This window comes from Hyperolius riggenbachi, chromosome 9, assembly GCF_040937935.1.
Source record: "Hyperolius riggenbachi isolate aHypRig1 chromosome 9, aHypRig1.pri, whole genome shotgun sequence".
Classification (NCBI taxonomy): domain Eukaryota; kingdom Metazoa; phylum Chordata; class Amphibia; order Anura; family Hyperoliidae; genus Hyperolius; species Hyperolius riggenbachi.
In genome coordinates, this window is record NC_090654.1 from 35731657 (window position 1) to 35756635 (window position 24979).

General features: G+C 45.5%; 1 protein-coding gene across 4 annotated transcripts in view; it reads right to left on the minus strand.

Annotated features, from left to right (window-relative positions):
- PI4KB (phosphatidylinositol 4-kinase beta) overlaps positions 1-14664 on the minus strand; it is a 77026-nt gene extending 62362 nt beyond the window's left edge. For 3 of the 4 annotated variants that reach the window (XM_068252484.1, XM_068252483.1, XM_068252481.1), the window contains exon 1: positions 14551-14664. The gene's annotated coding sequence lies outside the window, so the exon portion shown is untranslated. Of the gene's footprint in view, positions 1-14442; positions 14531-14550 lie in introns of those variants that run through there. The other variant, XM_068252482.1, reaches the window with a different exon arrangement.
- Between the last annotated feature and the right edge of the window lie 10315 nt (positions 14665-24979).

Here is a 24979-nt window from a genome sequence, read left to right on the forward strand (position 1 = left end):
TCGAACTAGAACCAATTACGTTCCCTTCAGCTTGATTGATGGGAATTGGCTGATATCTGGCCAAATCGACCAATTTACTTTGATTGGGTAGGATGGAATATTATTTATTGTATTTATAAAGTGCCAACATATTACGCTGGACAATATATACAAGAATGACAGATGTAAAAAGGTTATACAACATAGAACAATGTTGTACAAGGCAAACGGTATAAGATACATGATCATGTGATTTTGGGCTGGTTAGGTAGGCCCAGTAATACAGGTACAGGCAGTCATAGGAAAGGAGCACATAATCATGTAAACTACAATAGGGCTTACAATCTGGGGGGGCGGGGACTAAATCAGTGCAGAGTTACTGTGTGGTAGAGGGTGAGTAGGTCATTTTAAAGAGGTGGGTTTTGACGGCTTGCTTGAATGTGTTGAAGGAGGGAGCAAGTCTGGTGGGTGGTGGAAGGGAGTTCAAGAGGGTTGGGGCGGCTCTTGAGAAATCCTGCAGGCTCGCACGCGAGTGGGAAATGCGTCGGGCGGTATAACGGTTTACTATAAAGGAAGATTTTGAGTTCAGAGCATGGAGGCAAGACATCGTTCAGCTCTATTAGTAAAGGTGAATCTCATAGGATCTTGTTTGCAGTGTGTATGTAAGCAGTTGATGGACTTTTGATCAACCACACTGTTAATCATCCAATAAAGTTTCTTAACCTCCCTGGCGTTCTATTAAAGATTGCCAGGGGGCAGCACAGCGCTATTTTTTAATTTATTTTTTTTTCAATCATGTAGCTAGCCTAGCGCTAGCTACATGATGCCCCCCTCCCTTCCAAATCCCTCCCACCCCTCCGTTCTGAAACGTGATTTCCTTTAGGGCTTCCCCCGTCGCCATGGCGACGCACGTCGGGGACGTCGTGACGTCACAGGGAGACCCGATCCACCCCTCAGCGATGCCTGGCACTGATTGGCCAGGCAGCGCACGGGGTCTCGCCTGGGGGGGCCATGCATCGCAGCGGATCGGCGGCGATCAGGTGAGACACGCAGCAAGCAAAGTGCTTGCTGCGTGTTTAAAAAAAATTATTCAAATCGGCCCAGCGGGGCCTGAGCGCCGACCTCCGGCGGTAATGGACGTATTAAGTCGTCCATACCGCTAAGGAGGTTAAAGGGCACTATGACAAAAAAATAGTAAAATTTAAAATATGTGCAATCAGACAAGAAGTACATTTTTTCCCAGAGTAAAATGAGCCATAAATTTCTTTTCTCCTATGTTGCTGTCACAGAAAGTAGTAGAAATCTGACAGAAGCGACAGGTTTTGGACTAGTCCATATCCTCATAGGGGATTCTCAGCAAGGCTTTTATTCTTTATAAAGATATTCCCTAAAAAGGATTTAAACAATGATGCTGGACAGCTTCCATACTCGCTACACACTTTTTTGGCAACTGGACAGAGCAACTGCTATTCACTAAGTGCTTTTGAAAATAAATAAACCCGAGAATCCTCTATGAAGAGATGGACTAGTCCAAAACCTTTCGCTTCTGTCAGATTTCTACTACCTGCTGTAAGTGACAGCAACATAGGGGAAAAGTAATTTATGGCTCATTTTACAATGGAAAAAAAAACGTACTTCTTACTTGTATATGTTTGCACATATTTTACATTTTACAATTTTTTTGCCATAGTGCCCCTTTAATCGCCCGATGGAAAACCTAGAAATAAATGGGCACCTCAACACAGACTCCCTCCCACTCATACCTTCAGTGCATTATTGATAACTACTCAACATACAAGACTTACCACCTCAGGGCAGGATTATGTAATGCAGACTTGTCAAGGAGGGCTTCATGGAAATACCATTATCAGCATAACAATGAAGTCCATGCACCCTCCGCAGGTGGGACACCAACATCTTACATGAACTCTCATGGTAGGAGCACAACTGACAGGACCTCATGGCCCAAAGACTCTTGGTTTAACAGAACATCCATGTGGTACTACTATTTGTTAAAAAGAGAGCCCAACTATCTCCCCGCTCTACAAATCTGATCTATCGGGGTCGAGGTTTTTTCTATATGCATCAAAAGGTCAACTCTCGGCACCGTCCAGTAATAGCAGCTTTATCAACCCTTTAGCAGCCAATTCACTTAAAGGCTTGAAAGTGCTCCAGGACAATTTTAGCACATTTTTTTATTTCTTATTTATTACATTTTCTGCTTCTACTTAGTACAGCTGTATTGTGCATTTATGGGCACTTGTCACTAGGGGGCAGTGTGAGGAAAAAAATAGCGGACTTCTGCTTTCAGTTTCTGCATACTCTGCTACAAGAGAGAGAGGTCCAAGCATTCCAATAATTTACAGCACAACGAATTCTGCCAACTGAGGTGAAAAGCAGCGCACTTATCTCACACAAGAGAACGCTATTGAAACTGCTAATGAGTTACCCAGTTGTTTAGTGGAGGTGTGTGAGTTCCAGAGCTGGGTACAGGGGCAATGGTGTGAATTGGTACAATGGGCATTTCTATGAACTAAAGGATCTTTATTTACCATCTGATATGCAAGAATCAGAGTCTGTCTGACCCATCTGCTCGGAGTTCTGTTTCATGCCTTCAATTCTTTTCAAGACGGCTAAAACCATAGGAACAAATTGTTACATTTCCTCCAAGATTTAGAGACTTCTAAATACACAAAGCCTGACATTGTAGATGTAGAGTGATAAATCTCTTCTCATCTTTGTTTGAAGGCTGGACCTAGGCAGATACCAGAATAACACTATTCTGGAAGTGAAAGAGAGAGGAATTATCTTCTGATATGTCATAAACAGGGCTTTGGTGTCGAGGTACCTGGAGTAAAAAAAAAAAAAATCAGTGGTTTCAAAAACTGAGTCGTCAGATGATTTTTGTACCGACTCCAAAGCCCTGGTAAGCATTAGACTAAGGAGTTGGAGTTGTAGAGTCGGAGCAATTTTGGGTACCTGGAGTTGGAATCTGAGGTTTCATAGATTGAGTCATCTGAGTATTTTTGTACTCAACAGCCCTGGTCATAAATAATGGTCTGATGTACAAGGCCTGAATTTCACCTATCCACTGGGCTGTAGTAATGGCTATGAGACAAGTTTCCAGTGGCAAGTGTTTAAGAGAGGATGCTGGTAATATGGAATCACTGCACATGTATAACCTCAAAAGGGGAAACAATAATAAGGCTTCCAAAATCTTAATTTTAATTCACGGGAGGTGTTCAACTATTCACCACATAATTGCATCAAATCGCTCTGAGAAACGTGCAAATTAGAAAGTTAACAGAAACTGAGTATTCTGAAAAGCGTGATAAAGCTGTCAGATGACCTTTATGTGTGCTGTGCTTTAACCCCCTTATCTAGGCTGGTCTATGGAAATTCCAGAATGTTTAGGATTAGTGGGTTTAAGATTATGGCCTCCTGCTATTCAGTGAATCTGCAAAAAAACTTTCCAAATTTTTAAACAAATTTTGGGAAGGCCAGTGACGCATCTGTAAAGTGTCTGGCCCCAAACAGTCGCCAGACGGATTGAGCCCAAATCGCTGTGTTCGAACAGTCCTTGTGCGCAGAGATGGATTATGATGTAATGCGGCCCTAGGTAAGGTAGATGTGGCGCCGCGCTGTGGTCCTTTTGGTATGCTGAAGTAGAGAGGGGTCAGAGAAGGTGGTAGGCGAGCCCCTTGACACCCACTACGCCTCAGGCACCTGCCTAGGTTGCCTGGTGGATGATCGTGTTCTGCTTGCGCGTGTCTACGAGGCTCACTAGTGGTTCTGGGGAATCCAATCCCAAAGATGGGATCAGTTCATTGCTGCATGAGGGATACTGGCAGGTGATAAGATGTTGGATTTTGGTGGTCGGTTCTAGCTCCAGCGTTTGGTTATTACTGTATAACCAAATATTGTGCCAGGTTATCAGCGACTGGGCACTTCCTTTTGGCACTGGTGCTACTACTTACCAAAACACTGGGTATTACATCTCATATAGGAGTATTGCATAGGGTAACTGGTTGGGCATAGATTTGGATTGTCGAGCTCTGTACACACGCACAAAGAAAGTATACGGAAGTAGGGTGTCCTTTAACACTTAAGTACCAGTGATCTCTGCCCCCTTAAAGGGATCTAAGCAGCTCCTGGCTTCAAATAGCTGAAAAGGCTACCATGTTTGAGAAGTTCAACCCCCTGGCACTTTTCCACTGCCATTATCCAGGCTAGGTGTGAAATTCTTCAAGCGTGACTAATGTTTTCTATTTGAAGTACAGTGGGGAAGACTCAGGGTTCGTTTGTGGTCAATTAAGTCTAATGCCTCCCATTATCTGTTGCTCCTCCGTCCTTTCAAGAGCTGCCTATTTTAACCCTTAAATGTTAAAAGATGAGGTAAAATGAAAGTTTTTTTTTTTTTAAATAAACCCCATTTTTAGAATGCATTTTTAATTTGGTATAGAGCTGCACTGGGAGTTAAAAATGATGCTCGGTTCACTTTAAGTACCAGAGACCGCTGGTACAGAAACGGTGGAACCTTGACGAATCCCCGTACATAACCGCCACTTTTGATGTCCTGTCATTGGCCAGGATCTGTCACACTGTGACACTGTCACCTCCACTCACTGTATTATCTTTATCACTAACACAAAGTTAGGAAGCCTTTCTAGGAATTACGCCGGGACATTGAGCGATATCCATGGAATTCTGGGCTGAGTGCTGATCTTGTGATGCAGTAATATCCCCCACCCTGACCCCAGGCATGACTGTCAAATATTTCACACATGGTCCAGGTCACATGGTACATAGAAACAGAGAGACCACCACATTCACAAATCCTTCATTCGCCTGACGCAGAACATAACGAAACAATTATCTATTCTCATTGAGATGGGAGTACCAGCATTTCTTGTTACAGAACAGCTGCCCTATGGTTATGCCCCGCAGAATAGGAGTGATAATGTTAGCTGGTAACACCTAACAAAGAACTGACAACTTCCTCACCTAAGGAATATTGCAAAAAATGAAGCACCTCACTCCTCTAGATCTTATAACCATAGTTCATGTCTTCATCACATCACAGCTGGACTGCTGCAATATTCTCTATACAGGCCTTCCAAACAATAGACCTACACCACCACCAGCCAGCACAGAATGCTGCTGCAAGACTGTTAACAAGCCAACCCCGCCATTGCCACATAACACCAATCCTTTTCTTACTACACTGGATACCTATAAAGAGAATACTATTCAAAACTGACCTACTAACATTCAAATCTTTACACAATTTAGGCCCTGGGCACATGAATGATTTGCTGCAACTGCATCCCACAACTTCAGATCAACAATATCCAATAGCTTGCCAACTCCCAGAGACTACTTCAAAACCTTTGGAGCCAGAGATTTTGGTCATGCTGCCCGTACTCTTTGAAACTCCCTGCCACAACCAATTAGGACATCCATCTCTTGAAGCATTTAAAATGAGCCTGAACACAACAGAAAATGCCATACTGAACTTACCGGGGGCTTCCTCCAGTCCCCCGTAGTCTGTGAGAGCCCTTGACGTCCTTTGGGCTCTCACCGTTCTGCCGCTGGTGGCTCAGTTAGCTGTGAGACACAGCCGGGAGTCATGTGCAACCTATTTGCGCGCCTCGTCGTTGCCTTGAGGGTTCTGCGCACGAGCGAGAGGGGCACGCGGACAGGCTGTGCATGCGCAGTTACGCACGACTCCCAGACAGGTCGAACAGCTAACGGAGCCACCAGTGGGAGGACGGAGGGAGCCCAGAGGATGCCGGGGATCTCATGGACTACAGGAGGCTGGAGGAAGCCCCAGGTAAGTTCAGTATGGCATTTTTTAGTTGTGATCAGGGTCACTTTAAGTCCAAACTTAAAAGCCACCCATTTAAAGAGAGTCTGAAGCGAGAATAAATCTCGCTTCAGACCTCATAAATAGCAGGGGCATGTGTGCCCCTGCTAAAACGCCGCTATCCCGCGGCTTAACGGGGGTCCCTGATCCCCCAAATCCCCTCTGTAATGCGGGGGAGCGCTTCCTAGTTGGGGCAGGGCTAACCGCCCAGCGGTTAGGGTGGGACTCAAAAATACCAGGAGTCTAACTCAGTGATCTGCAAACTTGGCTCTCCAGCTGTTAAGGAACTACAAGTCCCACAATGCATTGCCACAATCATGACAGCCACAGTCATGATTCATAAAGGCAAATGCATTGTGGGATTTGTAGTTCCTTAACAGCTGGAGAGCCATGTTTGCAGATCACTGGCCTAATGCTGGGAATACATGGCTCGATGGATAATTTCCGACATGTCCGATCTCCCGTTCGATTGTTTTGCCGTTTGATTTCTGATAGAAGTGAATGGAAAAAGATACGAAAAACGAGCAGAAAATAAGAGAATGGACTGCAGAATCGAGCGGCAAAAACCATTGAGCGCCAGAATTGAACCGTGTATTCCCAGCATAACTCAGACACCTGAAGTGGGAGAGATATGGAGGCTTCCATATGTATTTCCTTTTAAACAATATCAGTTGCCTGGCAGTCTTGGCTGCAGTAGTGTCTGCATCACACAAGCATGTGGCAAATCCAGTCAAAGTTTAGTCAAACATCTGATCTGCATTCTTGTTCAGGGTATATGGCTAAAAGTATTAGAGGCAGAGAGAGAATCAGGACAGCAAGGCAATGTGCATTGTATAAAAGGTAATAAATGTAGCAGCCTCCATATCACTCTGGCTTCAGATGTGTTCTAATAAACTTTGTCTAAGCAGACGATTCCTATAATGTCATGCTGGCTGCTAGATTAGCAACACAGACTCCTAAATTCCATATTAATTTGTCCTAAGTTATAGATACATGGCAGTACCTCTTATAGCACACCACGACTCCTCACATCCATGGAAAGGGGACAGAAGGTATGGGGACCATGGGAGGACCTCTTATAGCACACCACGACTCCTCACATCAACGGAAAGGGGACAGAAGGTATGGGGACCATGGGAGGACCTCTTATACCACACCACGACTCCTCACATCCACGGAAAGGGGACAAAAGGTATGGGGACCATGGGAGGACCTCTTATACCACACCACGACTCCTCACATCAACGGAAAGGGGACAGAAGGTATGGGGACCATGGGAGGACCTCTTATACCACACCACGACTCCTCACATCCACGGAAAGGGGGCAGAAGGTATGGGGACCATGGGAGGACCTCTTATAGCACACCACGACTCCTCACATCCACGGAAAGGGGACAGAAGGTATGGGGACCATGGGAGGACCTCTTATAGCACACCACGACTCCTCACATCCACGGAAAGGGGACAGAAGGTATGGGGACCATGGGAGGACCTCTTATAGCACACCACGACTCCTCACATCCACGGAAAGGGGACAGACGGTATGGGGACCATGGGAGGACCTCTTATAGCACACCACGATTCCTCACATCCACGGAAAGGGGGCAGAAGGTTTGGGGACCATGGGAGGACCTCTTATAGCACACCACGACTCCTCACATCCACGGAAAGGGGGCAGAAGGAACGGTGACATGGGAGGACCTCTGGTTATTGCACAGGACTCTTCCTACCATCCATGGAAAGGGGACAGAAGGAACGGTGACACGGCAGTACCTCCGGTTATTGCATAGGATTCTTCCTACCATACACGGAAAGGAGGCAGAAGGAACGGTGACAGGGCAGCACCTCCGGTTATTGCATAGGACTCTTCCTACCATCCATGGAAAGGGGACAGAAGGAACGGTGACATGGGAGGACCTCCAGTTATTGCACAGGACTCTTCCTACCATCCATAGAAAGGGGACAGAAGGAACGGTGACATGGGAGGACCTCTGGTTATTGCATAGGACTCTTCCTACCATCCATGGAAAGGGGACAGAAGGAACGGTGACATGGGAGGACCTCCGGTTATTGCATAGGACTCTTCCTACCATCCACGGAAAGTGGACAGAAGGAACGGTGACACGGCAGTACCTCCGGTTATTGCATAGGACTCTTCCTACCATCCACGGAAAGTGGACAGAAGGAACGGTGACACGGCAGTACCTCCGGTTATTGCATAGGACTCTTCCTACCATCCACGGAAAGTGGACAGAAGGAATGGTGACATGGGAGGACCTCTGGTTATTGCACAGGACTCTTCCTACCATACACGGAAAGGGGGCAGAAGGAACGGTGACATGGCAGCACCTCCGGTTATTGCATAGGACTTTTCCTACCATCCATGGAAAGGGTAGAGAAGGAATGAGGGCATGGAGGTAGACTGGTACAGCACACTGAAGCAGTAGGAAACATTGGTAAGCACGCCAGCTTTTCAAAGAGCATATATTTATTCTTCAATTGTGTCAAACACCATAAGTAGACAATTGTTTCAAGGGCCACGCAGGATCCCCTTTCTCAGAACAGTGCAGACCAACACTGCACTGCAGGCACGGGCTGAGGGGGGGCTCTAGGTGCCCAAGCACCCCCCTCTTTAAAATCCCATAAAAAGCCCCTTTGGCTACACGAATGAAGCTCCGCCTCTGGCCATGATAAGTGCCACCCCTTCCCATGGGAAGCCCTGCCCACACCCACAGGAAGCTCCTCCCCATCTGGGACCCTTTGGAATAAAGAGGTGCCATACAGCAGGGCTTTTCAATGTTTCCACTCATTGTACCACTTTTTATCACCTGAAAATTTTGAAGTACCACCAGTGTGCCAGCACAATAGATCTGACCAGATCAGGCTCGGCTGTTTCCAGAGGAGCCCGAGCAGAGAGCTGCTTCCACACATACACTCACACCAACAAGGAGATCTTCGAGGGGTTCCAGCGCTGGATCCCCTCTACTGAGGAGGAAGGGGGAAGCCTCTTTAGGATCAAGAGGCTTCTTCCTCCTGGAGGATTTTTTTTCTTACAGGTACTCTTTAAGAAAGGGGGGTGGGGGGCATATGGTAGGGGAATAGCAGGAGGCATTGGTGGGGAGGCAGAGGAGCGAGTGAGGGGTAGCTAAACTTTGTGGAGGCAGGAAGGGACCAGGACAAGCTGCAGGTGAGCAATTAAGTAGCAGACAAACGTGGAATGTACCACCTGGCCAACAGCAAACTACCACGGTGGTACGCGTTCCACAGGTTGAAAAGCCCTGCCATACAGGAATCCTAGTGTAACCATCTCCACAGCTGTGTGGAAGCAGGTAAGATAGTGTCTCTCTGGCAGCTGTGACCTCTCTCCCTCCACCTAAGACTCATACCGACCTCTCCCTCTCCAGCATTAGCACTGCAGTGATCCTGCCTCCCCCAGCACATACGCTGACTTTTTCCTCCACCAACAGCATACTTCCTGTCCCCAACAGCACCCATAGTGACCACCTCGAGCACCTAAACTGACCTCTCCCTCCCCCAATGACTTCCCCTTCCTGCAGAACCCACACTGATCCCTACTGCTCCCAACATCCACCCTTCCCCCCTCCCCCATAGCTGGCTCCCAGTACTCACACTCACATGACACCAAGTACCTGCACCCAGGCCTGACATTGCACCCAGTACTCACACCTGCACACAGCTTCCACATGGTCCCTACTATCTGCACCAAGCAGCAACTTAACCAGTAGCCACTCCCAAAGCATCTGCATTCAAAACCAATGTGACGCCCAAAGCCTACCCATAGCCAGCACCCAGTACAGGCATGGCGCCAAGTATTTGCACCCATGTCACACCCAGTATCTGCACCCAGCACCCACATGACATGCAGTACATGCACCCAGATCTCACATGGCACTAAGTACTTGCAATCAACACCCGCATGACATTCGATACCCACCCATAGCCAGAACCCACATGACACTGTACTCACACCCAGAACCCACATGACACCGAGCATCTGCATTCAGCACCAACGATAACCAATACCCCCTAGCCAGAAACAAGGAGGGGAGGCGTTCGGTGGAGGGGGGCATTGCGGGAACCGTTTTTTAAATTTGAGCACCCCCACCCCCCTCCCACTTAAGGACTCTCTGCACAGCCCTGCAGCACTGTTCTGAAGAAGGAGACCTAGCGTGGCCCCAAAACAACTGTCAACTTATGGTGTTTGACACATGATTGAAGAATGAATATTTGCTCTTTGAGAAGCTGGTGTGCTAACCAATCTTTCCTACAGCTTGACTGTTATGGGATGTTACTGAGCATCCCTGGTTATGCACCTAATCTAATCTGATACAGTAAGGTGTGCCACTCCTCACCTCCTACTTCCACGGTACAGCACCCTGGGGATGATTTCTCCTATGCCTGAAACTGGAAGAGAAGATGTGAATACACGAGAGTACCTCTCCTATTAGTAGTTGCTCTGTCTCTTCCTAGGAAGCCCCATCAGGCTGGCGCACAGCACACGTCACCCAGGCCCATCCATCTCACACTCTAGAGGAGTGGGAAGAGTGATGTTTGCTTAGTCTCACTCTATGGAGAACAAAAGCTGCTGCAGCTCAGTTACTTGGAAACTTTCAGCCTGGGCGGCCCTGACACCCGAGACAGCAGTGCCTGTATCAAGCTACAGTATCCAGGCAATGACAGAGGGGCGGGGACAAGATGCTACTTCCACGAAAGTGCAAGCTCCTGGGGGTAGCCTCTGCCTCAGTGCAGGCAATGTAAAGAACTGGTCAGGATATAAATCAGAGAGATGGCTATGGAGAGAACATGTGAAAAAATGTGGAAATCTACTCAATGGAGACAACTACCGTATATTCCGGCGTATAAGACGACTGGGCGTATAAGACGACCCTCAACTTTTCCAGTTAAAATATAGAGTTTGGGATATACTCGCCGTATAAGACTACCCCTCTTCCAACGTACACCAAATTAAAATAAAAATAAAAAAATCATGTACTGGTGCTGTGTATGAACAGAAACTGGTGCTGTACTGTATGTGTTACCCAGTATATAACAGTATATAGTCAATTGACTTGTTGCATTGGTCAACTTACTCTCCTTAAGTAGACTGGTCAGCTCTCCTTGTCTACCTGTTTATCAGAGCGGTATGGAAGAATAGATTGCTCTCCCTCAGCAGGGAGATCTGAGAGGCGGTAACAGGATAGGGCGTATCACCCGGCATCAATGACACTCGGCGTATAAGACGACCACCAACTTTTCAGAAGATTTTCAAGGGTTAAAAAGTAGTCTTATACGCAGGAATATACAGTATTTGTCAAAGAAGACAGAGTAACAATTCAAGTGGGAAGCTGAAGGCCCAATATGGAAAAGGCCACTAGGCATCATAGTCCCTCTATATACAGTGGGGGTAAATGGTATGAGGAATATTCCTACAGGGCTGTGGAGTCAGTACAAAAAGCCACTGACTCCTCAGTTTAGGATTCCTCCGACTCCTAATTTGCTTATTACAATCTTGTTGATTGAAAGTATGTAACATGAAATTTGTCTCTTAAAGGAATACTATCAATACCCAAGTGTTCTAAAATGACAATGTACAAATAATGTCTAAGTAGCTGTGTTAACATTTTCCTACTTTTCATGTTAAATATCAGAGGCAAAAGCTTTAATTAATTGTGTGTAGATTTTAGCTACGTTTGGAATGTCTCATTTGCAGATGTATGAATCTCTGCAGTCTGACATGCTAAGAACAGTGTAATATTGAAGCAGATTATTTGAAAACAGGTATCAGGTTTCACACACTACAGTATTACAAATGTTTATGTTGCACATAAGATACATTTCCTCTGCTCTCTATGAGAGAAAGCTCTGCCTGTCTCTGACTGAGCTCTCTGCGCACAGAGTTAAACACTGAGAGGGAATTTCCCCCCTCCCCTCATGACTGAGTCTGCCATCAGAAAAATGTGAAAGGAATTAGAAAACAGTAATCAAATAGATAAGCAGTGAAATGTATACACCAGTACTTAGCAGCACTTCCCATTTTCTATCTCAATTGAAATAAACATGTTAATCGATAGTGTCCCTTTAACTGCCAACGCTTAGGAATTTTAAAAGACAACTGAAGTGAGATGGATATGTAGGCTGCCATATTTATTCCCTTTAGACTAAAACTAGTCCTTGGTAAGAGTACTTGTAAAAGGTACAGGACGGAACAAAGAACATCTATCAGACCCGAGGCAATGTAACTGTGGGTACAGGTAAGAGTGATGTGCAGGTACTCTGCAGGGGAATGAGGAGATTCTTCCTCTATTACACATTCTTCATGCACAATCTGAATATGGATCAGGCCCTAGGCAATGTAACTGTGGGTACATGTAAGAGTGATGTGCAGGTACTCTGCAGGAGAATTAGTTGATTCTTCACCTATTACACATTCTTCGTGCACAATCAGAACCAGGTTTATGGGTGATAGACAACACCTCTGTGTTCAATGTGTACAACATTCTCAGTGGATTCCCTTCAGCTCTGTGGGGAGTACATATGTAGAGTACTACGGAGTAACAAAGTAAACCTGAGACATATTAAAGTTTTATACATACCTGGGGCTTCCTCCAGCCCCCTTCAGGTCAAGGTACTTGAGCCAGTCTGGCGTAGTGAGCATGCACACACTCCACCGCCGGGAGCGTACTACACCTGCGCAGCACTATTGCGCAGGTGCAGAACGCTCCTGGCTGTAGGAGAGGCATGTGGCCCGGACTGCACTGACTGGCTGAATTACTGGGACTCATAGCAGAAGATCCGGGTGGTGGAGGACAGCGAGGGACTGATTGGCCTGAAGGGAGCAGGAGGAAGCCCCAGGTATGTATAAAACTTTTCTTTTCATCTGTCTCAGGTACCCTTTAATTCATAGTCAGCAAACCAAATTTTAACATATCAAATTATTTGATTTCATGCGCAAAGAGTGCGTACATTTGCATAAACCAGCATCAACGCAGAATTATTTCCATCTCATTGACCATCTCTATTAGTGACACAGCTACACATCAGGCTTTATTCTTACAGCATATATGTTATTTAGTATATATAAGAGATTCCTGTGTACACATCATATATACAGTCACAATCAGACATGTATATCTGACTTTAAAAATACGGGGACTGCTTTATTGAAGCAAGTAACTAATTTTGATTGGTTTATTTCATTTTTGTGGACTAAGCACAGCTATTACTGTATATATAAATTACGGTATTTATGATGACTATTATCTGAGAAATAGAACATTTTATCATATTTTCTATTTTAATTACAGTTTAAATTCATTAGGAGTCGGTGCATATTTTCCAGACTCAGACTCCAGGCACCCAAAATTGCTCCGACTCCACAGCCCTGTATTCCTATTGGGCGGCACCGTGGTGTAGTGTTGGGCAGCATGGTGGTGTAGTAGTTAGCTCTCTTGCCTTGCAGCCCTTTGTCCCTGGTTCGAATACCAGCCAGGGCATTATTTGTGAGGAGTTTGTATGTTCTCCCTGTGTCTGTGTGGGTTTCCCCCAGGTACTACAGTTTCCTCCCAAAACATACAGAAAAGTTAATCTGCTTCCCCCTAAAAAACTGGCCCTAGTCTAGGACGTCCATCATGACTATTGTAGGGATTCAATTGTGAGACCTTTTGAGGGACAGTGAAAGACATGACTATGTACTCTGTAAACCACTGCAGAATTTGTAAGCACTATATAAGTAGCAAATACTAATAATCCTAGTATGTGCAATACAGTCTATAGATAGACTGACAGGACAAAGTAGGCCTTAAATAGTTCACCTACAGTAAAAGAAAATGTATGGTACAGCAGGCTCTCTGTTGGGAGTTTGAGCCTCTTTACAGACAGGGACAGAGCATGATAGGAGTTGCATCCTCTCTATAGAGGTTATGAGGGCATGCTGGAAGTTGTAGTCCATCTATACACAATGACAGCTCTAACTTGAAAAAAAGTCATCCTATAGACGCCAGCAGAGCAAAATGTGAACAACATACTATATTAAGGATTAGATTGCGAGCTTCTATGAGAGACTTCATGAAGCGCTGCAGAGGATGTCCCTGTAAGCAAACTGGGAGTTGTAGTCTCTCTCTATACACACACGAATAAGGCATGATGGGACTTGTAGTCACTCTACAAACAGCCTGCGACAGGAGTTGTAATCTCTCTGATAAGGCATGATAGGAGTTGTGATCATTCTACAAACAGCCTGTGATAGGAGTTGTAGTCTCTCTATACACACTGACAGGGCATGATGGGAGTTGTAATCACTCTATAAATTACAGTTTCTTCAGTAGATTCTTATAAAATGAAGGGAAACGTTGTAGTCTCTCTGCAGTCACAGTTGTCTCTCTATACACACTGATAGGGTATGATAGAAGTTGTAGTCTCTCTATGACAGGAACCGCTGGGCGTTGTAGTCCCTCTGCAGACAGGGTAAGCTGGGCGTTGTTCCCCTTTTATAAAGTGACTGGCTTTTTCTGGAATTATGGTGTCACGGTATTTAAAGTGTCGGGAAAACCACACAACAGCCACTGACAAGACTTACTGGGAGTTGTAGTGCATCTGTAGACAGCCGCAGGCTATGCTGGAAGTTGTAGTCCAGCAGAAAACAAGGCCCCGCCCCCTCCCAGTCACTACTGCCGCCACTTCTCACCTCCGCTCACTCCGCCTCTTCCCTCCCGCTGAGGCCACTCCAAGCTCTGAGCCCGACCGCTTCCTCCGCCATCCCGGCTCTTCCCACACCATAGAGATGACAACAGAAAGCGCCGCCCCTGGCAAGAGCGCCTCCAGGAAGTCACAGCTTCTGAGCTCCGCCCAGCAGCAGAACAACCCTGACATCTGCTGGCCGCATTCTGTACTGCATCCAGTGTGATTGCCGTATGGCGAAGCGGAGTAGTTCTGGCCTCTTCTGGCCATACTGTGTACTGCAGTCTGTCTGCATGGCATGTGACAGGAAGAGATGGAACAGCCCTGACCTCTGCTGGTTATACTGTGTACTGCAGTCTGTCTGCATGGCATGTGACAGGAAGAAATGGAATAGCCCTGACCTCTGCTGGTCATACTGTGTACTGCAGTCTGTCTTTATACCATGTGACAGGAAGAGATGGAACAGCCCTGACCTCTGCTGGTCACATCGTGTACTAAAGCCTGCTCATTGCTGCAAGGCTGGGCGAGGTGGAGTAGGCCTGACCTCTGCTGTTCATACTGTGTACTGCAGTCTGTGCGTATTCTGTATGAGTAGAGAAATAGAGCAGCGCTGACCTCTGCTGGTCATGTAATGTACTGCAGTCTGTGCGTATACCGTATAACGGAGAGATGGAGCAGGCTTGACCTCTGCTGATTACATTGTGTACTGCAGCCTGTGTGATTGCTGTAAGGCAGGGAGAGGTGGAGCAGGCCTGACCTCTGCTGGTCAAACTGTGTACTGCGATTCGTGTCTCGTGAATGCAGTGTATGGACAGAAAAGTGAAGCAACTCTGACATCTGCTGGCATTACTGTGTACTGCAGTCTGCGTGTATACTGTATGAGGGGGGGGGGGGGGGGGGGTATAGAGGAGCCCTGACCTCTGCTGGTTATGTCGTGTACTGCAGCCTGTGTGTGCAGAGTGTCCAGCTAAAGGTGTGACTTATTGTACTGCAGTCTGTGAGTTTACTGGATTGTGGGGAGAGGTGGTGCAGTCCTGATCTCTATTCCGCCCATACAGGAAGCCTGGATACACAAGCTGTAGAACAAAATGTCATCAAGGGGGGTCAGAGTTGCTCCATTTATCTCATTATTCTGTATGCAACAAGACTGCAGTACATGGTTTTACCAACAGAGGTCAGGGCTGAATCACCATTCGTCTCTACAGTACGCAGTTCACAGGCTGCAGTAGAAGGTGTGACCAGCAGAGGTCAGGGCTGCTCCACCTCTCCCTGCATACGATATGCACAGGCAGAAATGTGTTTTGTGCCCAGCAGAGGGCAGGGCTGCTCCACATCACCTCGCCCTACACTACAGTTTACACAGGCTGCAGTACACGGTTTTACCAGTAGAGGGCAGGGTTGCTTCACCGCTTCCCTGCATACGGTATACACACAGGTTAAAGTTGTGCACTGTGACCAGTAGAGGGCAGGGCTTCTCCACATCACCTCTCCATACAGTACAAACACAGGCTGCGATACATTGGGCTTGATTCACAAAGCGGTGCAAACTGTTTAACATGGGTGTGCTAAACAGTTAGCACGTGAAGCAGGGGCGTAGCAATAGGGGGTGCAGCGGTAGCGACCGCATCGGGGCCCTTGGGCCAGAGGGGCCCCGAATGGCGCTACCTCAACTACAGTATTAGCTCTATATTGGTCCTGTGCTCATAATAATCATTTATATATATACTTTGAATAGTGGTAATCATTAACAAACTATTCCCCATCCCCTTCTTGCACCTCTGACATTGTAGTTGCCATTGGCAGGTTTTAGTGCGCCATTTCAATCGCTATGTATAGAGTGCATGGGGGGCCCCATTGTAAAACTTGCATCGGGGCCCACAGCTCCTTAGCTACGCCACTGACGTGAAGTGCTTTTCGCGGACTTTTGCGCACGCGAATGAATTTTACGCGCGAAAAAGTCAGTGAAAAGCACTTCACATGCTAACTGTTTAGCACACCCGTGCTAAACAGTTTGCACTGCTTTGTGAATCAAGCCCATTGTCTTTCCAGCAGAGGTCAGGGCTACTCTCCCTGCCGTACAGTACGCTTCTGAGAGGAACTGATGGCGAGGTAAGTATGTAATATTCATTTGCAGCTACGTCAAGTATTTATTTTAAATAAATTTCCTCGCTTTAGGTTCCCTTTAAAGCAAACCTGAACTGAAAATTAAAGTGGATCCGAGGTGAACTTTTAACTCATTGCATAATTGTGTTCCTTTCCTATTGTTTATAGGGCATTCCGCCTCAAGCCAAATACTTTTTTGTTTTTGTTTTAATACTCTAATTCCCTATAAACTAAATAAACCACGCCCACAGGTTTTCAGAGAGCCTTGGCAGTTGCAAGGGCTCATGGGAGCTCAGTCTGGGCAGGAGGAGGAGGTGTTACTAGCCATTGATTTCAGAGGCAGAGGGGAGGAGGGAGGATTAGGTTTTTTTTCACAGGCTGAGTGCTCAAGATACAGATAAGCCTGCCTCTGTGTAATGTTTACAAACAACATGGCTGCTGTCATTGTATCACAGGAAGAAATAATCATTTTCTATTAAAGTTGTTTTCAGCTATATTTGCTGTGTAAACTATCTAAACTTTAGATAAGATATATAGACAAGTTACTTGTTATAGTTAGTTTTTCATTTCGGATCTCACGTCATATTTTCCTCCCATGTAGTTTACTCCTCAATCTCTTCCTCCTCTCCTGCCAGGGGCATAATAATACACCCTGAAAGGGATGCAGCCACAGGGGGGCCCAGAAGAGACTGACAACTAAGGGCATGGAAAGAAAAAACTTTCTGCTCTTTGCACAATTGCTATAGGCAGCACTGAAGGCACACTGGCTTACCCACTATTCCTTGTGTTTCCTTCCCTTTTGTTTCCTCCCCACTACCCTCTAGATTGTAAGCTCGCAAGGGCAGGGACCTCCTCCTAGTGTTTCTCATACTGCTGTATTTTTAACATATGTACATGTACCGACTACACATCAGCTATGTATGTATCTGTATTTATTCTATTCAATGTCATGACTGTACAGTGTCTTGTATTACTTATGTATATTTGTTCCCCATTATTTGTTTGTACTATGTACAGCGCTACGGAAGATGTTGGCGCTATATAAATAAAAAATAATAATAATAATTGTTCTAATGACTTCATCTGCTCAGCCACTGATAACAAACCATAGAAAGTTTTGTAGACAAAGATTTGTAGACAGTTCCTATTTAGTGTGCAACAGAGTCATGTGTACATTGCCCCACCCCCAGCCTCTCTATCCCTCCCCAAGTACTGTAGTGATGCTGGAGTAGTCAGAGCCAGTTCTGCTCCATTCAAGATGGACAGAGTGAGTGTAATAAGCTGAGGCTGGGAGCACATTCGTCTGTAAATTTTCTGTATGAATTTTCTGTACACCATGGGCTGGGCTTGATTCACTAAACCGTGATAACTTAAATATCACACCTTATCAATGATATCACACTTTATCAAATATATCTCACCTTATTAGAGTAGCATAGCGAGTGCTACGAACCTGCAGGGGCTCAGGGCAGGACGAGTGCCATTGCCAATTAGCAGTCATAAGTTTGTAGTACTCGTTATGCTACTCTGATAAGGCGTGTTAACTTTGATAAGGTGTGATATTTGAGTTATCACGGTTTGGTGAATCAAGCCCCATGTCTGTCTGTATGTGTGAAAACATGCATGTTTTATCACAGAAACTAAAGTAATTGATAGAGAAAATGCATGCAGTGCTTCACTGCTGTCTGTTTTTCAAAGCATGGGGAAAACACATTCAAGTGTGCACTAGCCAATTAAATAACATTGGTTCTCAGTTTACCTGTGCAGAAAGTGAGGAGGGGGGCCCAGCCAATGTTCCGCAGGGGGCCCCAGTGATTTGTAGTTACGGCCCTGTCTCCTGCATCGTGTTTGTCCACTGTCATCAATAGAATTCTCCGTCCTCCATTTTGAAAATGGACGTTATCCTATAACAGCTTCCTGGTCAGTACACTCTTAAACTGTAATATCGCCCACTTGAGCCATAGGGAAACATGGACATTACCTTGCACATCAGTTGTCCTCTCAGTTATAACTGACAGCAACTGATATATAACTGACAGCAACTGATATATTTAAGTTCTGACAAAATCTTGTCAAAACTGTAAGGAATCATTGTTAGAATAAAATGGTGAGCTTCTGAGAGGAACTGACGGCGAGGTAAGTATGTAATATTCATTTGCAGGTGAAGCATGTGTATTTTAAATAATTTTACTCAGCTCAGGTTCACTTTAAGACTTTAGCACTACTGGTGCATTTGATGAAATACAACAGAAACAGGAAACAGTAGGTGGAGGTCCCTGCTCTTGTCAGTTTATAATCCAGAGCAGCCTTTCTCAACCTTTTTACCCTGGAGGAACCCTCAAATACTTTTTGGATCTCAAGGAACCCCTGCAAACAATTTTTTGGTCTCGAGGAACCCCTGCATTTATTTTTTAGGAGGCGTGCTATTTAAAAGTAGGTGCGGCTGTTAATTTCACTACCTCCTTTTACACTGACAGTTATACTGTGCTCATTATTATTCTTACCCCCAATTTAGTGCTTCTTGTTACAGTACCCCCTATTATAACGTACTCTACTATACTTCCCTCTCAATGGGGGAAAATGCCCCCTGCAGAGTCCTCAATGAACCCTGGTTGAGAAAGCCTGATCCAGAGGATAGTGGGGTAGTCACTAGGGGAGGAGACAAGGGGTTAGCAGCAGATGAGGCAGAGATCTCCCAATTCCACCTATAACTAATTATAAGCTTGTCAGCCGATTTGTTATGTGAACATTTACAGCCAAGCAGTTTTTAGACATTTTGCACTCATTGGGTTTTCTTAGGATTTTTGACAAGAAAACCTCCATGAAATAGGACATATTACAAATTGTTTTGGGCTGAAACACAAACAAAATGTTGGACTTTTTCTGGAGATATAACAACATTTTTAGTGAAATATGTTAAAAAAAAAAAAAAAAAAAGTGAAAAAAAAATAATATTTTTTGTTTTCAAAGACGAATTACATTTAATGACAAAAATGTTCGTTTGTAAAAGCCCTGATTCTGCTGAATCTAACAGTACCAGATATGTACTGCTATCAAACTTTTCCTGTTCTGGAATAGGTACACCAGTACAGGTAGCCAGATATAGGTGCGGGCAGCTTAGGTATATCCTGGAATAGGTGTGCCAGTACAGGTAGCCAGTATAGGTGCAGGCAGCAAGCATAGGTATCCTGGAATAGGTGTGCCAGTACAGGTAGCCAGATATAGGTGCAGGCAGTATAGGTATCCTGGAATAGGTGCGCCAGTACAGGTAGCCAGATATAGGTGCAAGCAGTATAGGTATCCTGGAATAGGTGCGCCAGTACAGGTAACCAGATATAGGTGCAGGCAGCATAGGTATATCCTGGAATAGGTGTGCCAGTACAGGTAGCCAGATATAGGTGCAGGCAACATAGGTATCCTGGAATAGGTGCGCCAGTACAGGTAGCCAGATATAGGTGCAGGCAGCATAGGTATCCTGGAATAGGTGCGCCAGTACAGGTAGCCAGATATAGGTCCAGGCAGTATAGGTATCCTGGAATAGGTGTGCCAGTACAGGTAGCCAGATATAGGTGCAGGCAGCATAGGTATCCTGGAATAGGTGTGCCAGTACAGGTAGACAGATATAGGTGCAGGCAGCATAGGTATCCTGGAATAGGTGCGCCAGTACAGGTAGCCAGATATAGGTGCAGGCAGCATAGGTATCCTGGAATAGGTGTGCCAGTACAGGTAGCCAGATATAGGTGCAGGCAGCATAGGTATCCTGGAATAGGTGTGCTAGTACAGGTAGCAAGTATAGGTAGTCAGGAATAGATGCCCCCAGTACAGGTAGCAAGGTATAGGTGCAGCCAGTATAGGTAGCCATGTATAGGTGCCAATACAGGTAGCCAGATTTAGGTGCAACCAGTATAGATAGCCAGGAATAGGTGCCCCAATCCAATAAGTAGTATAGGTGACCCAACATAGGTAGCAGGTATAGGTACCCCCGGTATAGGTAGTAGGTATAGTTGCCCAAGCATAGGTTGTAACTATAGGAGCCCCCAGTAAAGGTAGTAGGTAATGATGCCACTGCGGGGAGGGCAACATCATCCTCCCTCCACATGGGCCCCCCTGTAATGCTGGAGCAGCGGTCAGGCTGTAATGACTTACTCAATCGCTCACTTCATGCGGCATGTCTCCCACCGGCTGCAGGCACCCCTCTGTCTGCCTGATCCTGTATGACGCGTATGTAATCATGGGTCAATACAGGAAACAGGAAGAAGAAAGGACGCGGCTGCCGTAAGGGGACATGCAGCATGAAGTGAGCGATCAGGTGAGTAATTACAACCCGACCGCTGCTCCAGCCACACAGGGAGGCAGAGGAGCCCACATGGAGGGAGGAATGATGTCCACCCCCCTCCCTGCTGCTTCCTGGGGGGGCAATTAGCCAATAACAAACCTGGTACATTATTGGCAGTTAAAGCCCTTCCCAGCAACACGTACCTGGTACATGCTTGGCAAGGAAAGGGTTAAGGAAGCAGTGACAGGCATACTATCCCAGGGAATAAAAAACACCTACAGTATATAAGTAGATAATTACTTGTTCTACTTACATAACATATGTATTGTATTGTCCACGTTTTGACTTCAGTGAATTTTATATAGTAAATAGAGAGAATACTGTTCCTGGCATTTTCCATCTTGATTTCCTTTGACTGAAGTCAATCCTGTCATTTCCTCCCTTACATTTTTTTCTCCTTGAAACTGCACTGTCATAGCTAGCTTGCCTTGCAAACACATGAGAGCAAAGCATAGATCAAATTTCAGCAGCTTACTGAACTGCCCTCAGCCAATCAGTGAGGAACAGGAATGTGGGAGGGGCAATTACAAGCTTCCTTCTCGTTGGCAATGGCAAAAATAGAGCCGGGCTGATTGAGATAAGATTTATTACAGTAGAAACATTTCTGCATAGATTGTAGTGCTTGCAATGCAGAGTAAGTTGAGTTAAGGCCTCCCAGCCCTAAAAGTGACACCGGGAGGCAAGACCATGATCTTCATAAACTAATGAGACTCCAGTGCGGTGTCATTATCAGAATTAGGCCAAGCACACACTATTCAATCTTGATTGGCCGATGATAGGCCAATTTTACTACTTCAAAGTAGTATGAGAGCTTACCAACACAATCTGTTCATAGCATTCAAAATCTGTCGCCCTCATGCTACACGGAGGTAGTAAAATTAATCAGCGATTGGCTCACCAAGATTGGATGTGTGTATGCACCCTAAGTGGAGATGGCAGGTGCAGTGTCGGGTTAGGTGGGAGACAAGAGGCATTATGCATTTTTTTTCTTTCTAGAAAATAGAAAACAATGTAATGGCTTCTTGTTACGTGAATTACAGCCACTTGAACTCATCACCAAGCGACTGAATAAGCCAGCTGCTCAAAAGTATATCTGGTAAAGCCTCTTAGCACTGCTAATTAAATGTCCAGAGCGTAAGTGGGGCAGAATGTCTTCTGAAGACCGATAGGAAAAGGTGCTTAGCAAAGAGCTGATTACATAAAAGAGTGGAAATGAATGCAAATGGTAAAAATACAAAAGAACTGCGCAGCTGTCCCACCGGCGCATAGTGCACAACATGAACTGGTTATGACAGGCAGCCACTTGAACGGAGAAAGATGCTGTATGAGGTGATCTCAGCCACCAAAAAGACAGCTCAAGTACTCTTTCCACTTGTAAAAGCAAAACAGTGAGAAAATTCATAATACAGTAGCCAGGAGAGGGGTCTCCGACCAGGGCCAGATTTATACTTTTTACCGCCGAATGCCACTGTCACCAGCTGCCCCCCTTCAGTATAGGTAGCAAGATGACCCCTCTCCCCTTCACTCCAGTATAGGTAACCAGATGACCCCTCCCTCTATTATAGGTAGCCCGATGACCCCCCGCCCAGTATAGGTAGCGAGATGACCTCTCCCCCTTTGCTCTAGTATAGGTATCCAGATGACCCTTCCCTCTAGTATAGGTAGCCAGATGACCCCCTTAATCCCTCCTCCCCTCCCCCTTTCAGTATAGGTAGCTAGTTTGCCTTCACACTGCAGCATCCATCAGTGTAACTCATTTCTCCACTTGTCTCCAGTGCAGAAACTTCCTCTTCCCTTCCATCTCCCACAATTGCCACAATGCAAACGTGCACAGAGAGCAAGGTGGCTGCTGCACAGGTGGCTAGCAGCAGAGTACCGCGGTCAGGTGCTCAACAGAACTCCCTGCATTGCAGCATTTGCAAGCTTGCAAATGCACCAGGTTAGCCTGCTGCTTTCGTGCCCTTGCTCCTGTTGTACCCTAGGCCGTGGCCTAGGCCTAAATCCGGCCCCGTCCCCTGCAGTTGTCAAGTGATAAACAAAACCCTGCTTGTCACAAAATGGGGTGTGTGGCCCACGGGCGAGGGTTTACCTGGGGGCTTCTGTCAGCCCCCTGCAGTCTCCATGTGCCCGTTTCGTCTCTAAACGATCCTCCAGTCCCCTGCAGCGGCTGATTCTTGACCGCCGACAGACAAGTCGAGGGCCACTTGCATCCTCATTCCCGCACCCATCAAGAAAACCTGGTACTGCACCTGCACAGTACGCTCCCGGCAAGAGGAACGTGAACAAGGACACGCGCAGACAGGGCCACGCAGTGGACAGCGACTTAGAGGACCAAAGAATCGTTCAGAGATGGCGCGGGCACAGGGAGGCTGCAGGGGGCTGGCAGAAACCCCAGGTAAATGAAAGAGTTTTTGTTCTTTTAATCATATTTCAGTTCCGCTATAAGTATCACTTTAAGCCCTCGCCCGTGGGCCACTTTAAGTGAAAACAAAGTGAAGAGATAAAAAAATTGCATCTATCCTCCTACTCCTAAAATGGCTTTTATATTTCCCAGTTTGTTATGTTTAAAAACTTGAAAAAGCAGATTTATGGTTTTGTCTCAGCTTAATGTTCTTTATGTCTCAGAGTGCTGAACTATATGAACTATAGACATTTTCTATCCTCTCCTGGCAGTGAATGTGGATTCCTAGAGTAAAATATTTTAAGGCTGTAATTCATTATCAATGATCCCAATGGAACAATCAAACCACACCATGTGTAAAATTAGCCTTGATGTCCGACAGCAGTACAGTTGATGACCAGCAGGCTCATGGTGGATCAAACTATATGAACAAATTACATGCTAGTAATGTTAAATGTTAAGTATACCACCCAAGTTGTTGAGTATTTTGTTACCCATGTGTATGCAACAAGTTCTGGGAATATGATCCCACTGGCATGATAAAACCTGAATGGTGCAGAAAAGATATGGTGACAACAAACCCGTTTCTTTTCTCGCCAGAGCCTTTCTGAGATCCCACCTCTATACACCTACTGAATCCAGTACAAGCCACTCTATCGCTTAGACTCCTAATTTATTTAGTACTGCAAAGGAGAATTATGCCACCAGGTAGGCAGACACAACACCAGGATGTCCACTAAAGATACAATCAGGATTGTATAATCTTACCACTTCTATGTAATATGAGTCAATGTCTAAAATATCCACTCAAAGTTTATTCAGTCAGTCTACGCTGCTACTACATAAATTTGGTAAGATTGTACAACTCAAGATTGTTTAAAGAGGAGCTGTCAGCCATACTATCTCAGAAAAAAACTACATATATATAAGTAAATACTTGCTCTACTTACATCACATATGTATTGCACTGTCCACGTTTTGATTTTAATGATTTTCCTACAGTAAAAAAGAGAAAATCCTTCTTAGAATTTCCAATTTTAACTGCGGCTATTTTGAGGTCAATCCTGATGTCATTTCCTCCCTTACTCTCCTCTGCCTGATTGTGTGTGTATTTCCCGCCCTCCACTATAGAAAGTGCATTGTCTCAGCATGAGAAATATTGGCCAAACAGAGAGGAACGGAGGTGTGGGAGGGGAAAACAGGAGAGAAAGCGACTTCAGCCAATCAGGCTGCATTCGTTAAGTCTGAGGGGAAATGAAGCAAAAAAAGGACAGCCCAGCATGCCCTGCAACTTCCTTTGTGGGGCAATGTACCAAATAAGAGTCAGGTAAAGTGGGGGATAATCATTTATCAACAAGAAAAGTAATGGCGATTTTAACTTTTGGATTGCCTGGTTAGCAACCTTATTACTTGTTCACCAGATAAAAATAAATAATAGATTTTTTATTTTATGCCCGACAGTTACGTTTTAATTACTGGGCACCTTTAAACTATAGAGAGGAGATCTGATGAGTGCAGCCTACAAGTTTGAAGAGCAAGTGGATGACTCCAGAACTGAGAGGCAGATCTGGAAAAGCTAACCTGATAACTATCATT